This window comes from Oratosquilla oratoria, chromosome 1, assembly GCF_046742065.1.
Source record: "Oratosquilla oratoria isolate Oo_2021 chromosome 1, ASM4674206v1, whole genome shotgun sequence".
Taxonomy (NCBI): domain Eukaryota; kingdom Metazoa; phylum Arthropoda; class Malacostraca; order Stomatopoda; family Squillidae; genus Oratosquilla; species Oratosquilla oratoria.
The window spans coordinates 125,963,862-125,968,861 of record NC_134777.1 but is presented as its reverse complement, the minus strand read 5'-3'; the positions used below and the strand labels follow the sequence as shown (position 1 = coordinate 125,968,861).

Here is a 5,000-nt window from a genome sequence, read left to right as displayed (position 1 = left end):
GACGAAGAACCTTTTCAGCCTCCGGAAGAGATGAGTCAAGTCTTAGCTCCACTCCCGAAGGAGATGAAGATGTGCCCCGTGGCACCCGGGACGGAAGGGGTCAGTCGAGACGAGGTCATGACCTCTTCGGGTCAGAGAAAGGACTAGGTCACCACGGAAATGTCTCCCGATGGTCAACAGAAGGAAAGGGAGACCTTTTGGTCCATAACTAGGTCGGATGAGAAAAAAATATAATAATGATAAATAAATAAAAAGATTATAGTAATATAAATAATACTAAATAAAATAAATAAATGCACAGGTATAGTTAAATACTAAGCAAGCAGGTAAATTGTAAATGATAATGAATTGGCAGATAACTAATAATAAATGAAAATCAAGCAAATAATAAACAGACAAATAATAACAAACAAATAATATAAAATAAATGGCAGTCGTTACAGTATCTTGCTTAGGTGTTTATCTAAACAAATCTTAAAGCTTCAAACTGAACTACATTGCTCTGCTTTGAAGTTGTTGATCTGTCTTCGGCTAGGTAAGAACAAATGTCTTCCGCTTAGCTGTAATAAAATCTTCCGACGACAGACATGATAAAATCAACAACTGTACATTACATTGTTGAGAGAGCGAGCCTTCTAAACTCCCCTTTCCTCCCCTCCTCTCGTATCTTAGGCTGAATAAAATCGTTTTACGCTAATCTGAACAACATCTTCGAAGTCATGCCTGACCCCCTGATATCCATCCCTCTGAATCCTCTCACCCCACCATCCAGCCCTTCCAGGTTACCAGAGGAAACTGGATGACGGCCTTCCAGATAACAGTCCAGGATGGAACACTTCACCCCATACTATAAAACACATTAGGGAAGACTACAGTGTATACAATCATGCACGCCAACAACACAATATATATACTCTATAAGGAATTTGTGAGGAAAAACTTCATTCCAATCAAGACGTTCGTTCCTCGGGAATGGAATGCTCTGCCGGAGCCTTGGGATAAACGACAACAACAACATCTTCAAAGATGAAGTGAAGAACTCCCTTTCCCAGGCAAGCAAGATCAGGCTGACAAGCCAACCCTGTCAATAAGGACATCAAGACTTACATATCTATTGAGTCTAGCATATGTCTTGTTACAAAGGTCAAATGAATTCTTGAAGTAACTAAGGCTACAGGACTTCAGGCCTGAGCGAAGAGAGATTTTTGGGTCAAGGGTTCGATTCTCAGCTGAATAGATTTGTCTTGTGGGTGTCAGTCTATCACATAAATAAATACTGGCACGCATTGTGTGTGTGTGTGTGTGTGTGTGTGTGTGTGTGTGTCTTTAGGTGATTTAATGTACAAAGAAAGACTTACGCTCGTGTGGTACCGTCTCTTTGTCTTCATGTATTGAACATTGTTTTGATTTCTATTTATTTATTTAATTATTTATTTATTATTTATTTATTTTCTATTTACTTATTTACTTATTCTTATTTCATAAATAGATACATTTGTACCATCTCCTTGTCTTCATCTACTGAACATTGGTTTAATTTTGATTTATTTACTTACATATCTATTTATTTGTTTGTTTATTTATCTATTATTTATTCATATACTTATCTATTCTTATTCCACAAGTAGACACATCTATAGGGGACGCTGTGTTCTTAATATCCATCAGGAATATAGTCTTTCTTTTTTCATGAATTGTGTCACTCTCTCATGATAAGAAAGCTTCTCGGCCAGTTTTCATTGATATGAACCAAGCGATCAAATTTTCTCTCTTCTTTCTTCTATTGACATCCAGTTTCTATACTCTTTTCTTGTATGGTCTGTTTGTAAGGCTGGAGACCATTTTAGTTGATGGTCTTTGTATTCTGTGGGTCATATAAGAATATATATATATATATATATATATATATATATATATATATATATATATATATATATATATATATATATATATATATATATATATATATATATATTCCTTTTCTTATGTAAGAGGTTGCTATTTAGAGATAGCATCCTCCTCCCACTTTGTATTACTGAAGAGAATTGCAGTTAGGAGTCGAAATAAATAGACTCGCGTATTCGGCTCTTTCATTTTTCCGAATGTGGTGTTAGTTGTGATATATATACAAATATACATATATATATATATATATATATATGTATATATGTAAATTATATATATATATATATAATATATATACAAATATACATATATATATATATATATATATATATAGATATATATATATATTCCTTTTCTTATGTAAGAGGTTGCTATTTAGAGATATCCTCCTCCTCCCACTTTATATTACTGAAGAGAATTGCAGTCAGCAGTCGAAATATATAGACTCGCCTATTCAGCTCTTTCTTTTTTCCGACTATGGTGTGTTGTGATATACATACATACATACATACATATATATATATATATATATATATATATATATATATATATATGTATATATATATATATATATATATATATATATATATATATAATATGTATATATATATATATATATATATATATATATATATATATATATGCACACACACATGTATGTATATATATGTTTTGGGGATACATCACTGCTACATATTCCGATATCGGACGGATCAGATGCTCTTTTACTTTGTTTTCGTCGTCTCTCCGCCCAGTATATGCCTTTGTGTGTGTGTGTGTGTGTGTGTGTGTGTGTGTGTGTGTGTGTGTGTGTGTGTGTGTGTGTGTGTGTGTGTGTAAAGTTACATGAAAGAATTCGGATGTTTATGTTCCAGATATTTACCACAATTTATTTGACAAATGTTTAGCACATTTCGTGTGGGAATACGGACATCGATGCCATGTCAGTCCATCAATACTTTTTCTATATTTACAGAAACGTGAAAAAATCCAATTGATTTAACGGATTACATCTGGTTGATTTAACGCTTCTGTTTGATATCTCGTCAGCTGAATAGAATCGCTTGGCGACAGTCATAGTAAACATAAATATCTCGACCTTGCGTACCTGGTGATACTTTCCAATGGGGTTTGGTTGTCGTCAGGCGATTTTGTCCATCTTTGTGGTACCCCCACTCTTCTCCTTGGTAGGGGGTTGACGATTTACATGTAAATAAAAAATTTAATTATCCTATTTTTTATTGCGCCAGGTCATTTTATTGAAATAAATTTGTATGGTCAATGGAGTACTTTTCCTCATTCTCGCCTTCTTACTTACAGGTCGCCCTCGAAAGGAAGAATCAATTTGACGGAGGACGAGTACGATTATCTCCAATTCAAGGACGAAGAGGCCGACAAGAAAAGTGAAAAAATATAGTAACGAATAACTGTTGAGGACGACCATTATTGGAGAATTTTTTATTTTCTTCATCAGATGCTTCCGTGTCGTTGATGTTTGAAATTCGCCCGCGAACAAAACCTTACGAGTGATTAAGATATTAACGTATTTCATATACTAAAGAAAAAATAACTTGACCTAAGAATATATGGAAAATAGTGTTTATTTTATGTAGAACATATTATGTGCAATGGGACTCTAATAAAAGTTTAGTATTTTGTAGGAAATATGACCAGAACGTTTGATGGTGTGGATTCAAGAGAACCATTAGAAGCCATGTTGTGACGTAAACAGATTCGAAATAATTCGAAAATAAATTGATAAACGAAGACTCAAAGTTGAAGTGAAATTAACGCAAGAAATAATAATAATAATAATAATAATAATAAGAACGTAACAGACAGCTACTCCCCCCTCCCCATAGAAACCCTTAGGTGTCTCATAGCAATTGTCAATAAAAGAGGAAATAATGAGACTCTCTTGATAAATAGAGACTTCACCTTCGCCCAATGGGAAGGCAGAGACTACGAGAACCTTCACCATCTCCAAGAAGACCAGACGACCCATGCCGTCAGCCACTGAGTCTCTTACTGTCATCATGAAGTCAGCATTGTGAAACTGAATTAAGGTGTATTGACGCCGCAGTACGCGTGTAGTTAGTTTCGATTGTAGTTGTCAGTTGTAGTCGCCAGTGCATTGTAGATTCCCTTACCGTTGTAGGATACGATGTGTGTAGCATCAAATACCATGACTAGTGTCGTAATTGGAATTATTTTGGTATCGGATCGCCTGTATGCGTCGAAGAAGTGAAATCAGCTTTTATACCCAAATGTGATATTAAAAAAAATGCTATTTTGAATATAACCGTTTCAGTATTAATCTGATGATTTTGTGATAGAGGACGATGCAATCTTCCAAGTCCTTCAGTATACGAGACTCTGATCAGTATCGTCACACCTGAAAGTATTCATTCTGGTGAAACCTGGACGCTTCCACTCCAGCAGTATTGAGAGGTCCTTTTGGCCTGCAGAAACCTTCGTGAACCCAAACAGGAGATCGCCGCCCCTGGCTACTTCAAGAACGTCTCCTGTGGAGCTAATAATGGGAGGATCGTGGCCCTCGAGAACCTCCTGAGATCGAGCTGTCTTCACTTCGTGGGGGATTAACCGAAGTGAAGGAGGAGGAGGACGAGGAAGAAGAGAGGAGGAGGAGGAGAGCCACCTGGAGGCTCTTTGTTCTTCAGGTACTCAAGAGGAAGAAAAAACTTAGGCTTCTTCAGGGTCTTCGGCCAAACACGCAGGCGATGTCAAAGCCATTAAGGACACAGGGTCCAGATACCTAACAGGCTCTGTTTTTTCATTATTATTATTAATACTAATATTATTATTATTATTATTATTTCTATTATTAATATCACTATTATTATTATGATTATTATCGTCGCTTTTTATTAATTCGAGGACCGCTTATGAATTCTCAAGTTCACAACAACCCAGAGAAGCCAGTAGGTACTCTCCTGTGTGTTTTCAATCGCACTTTTTGCAAAAAAAAAGTTTCCAAGACGTGAATAGGCAAGAAGTGACCCATCGAAGATTTTTGCTCTGAAAGTGAATTTTAGATCGCAAGAGTTTGTCTCTGGAGCTCGTCGAGCTTCTGG

The 5,000-nt window shown here is 35.8% G+C and overlaps 1 protein-coding gene across 4 annotated transcripts in view; it reads left to right on the top strand.

Annotated features, from left to right (window-relative positions):
- Positions 1-5,000, top strand: part of LOC143026469 (NACHT and WD repeat domain-containing protein 2) — a 148,692-nt gene that overhangs the window by 40,965 nt on the left and 102,727 nt on the right. For all 4 annotated transcript variants that reach the window (XM_076186940.1, XM_076186914.1, XM_076186932.1 and 1 more), the window contains exon 2: positions 3,226-5,000. This exon is cut by the window's right edge and continues 1,430 nt beyond it. The gene's annotated coding sequence lies outside the window, so the exon portion shown is untranslated. The remainder of the gene's footprint in view (positions 1-3,225) is intronic.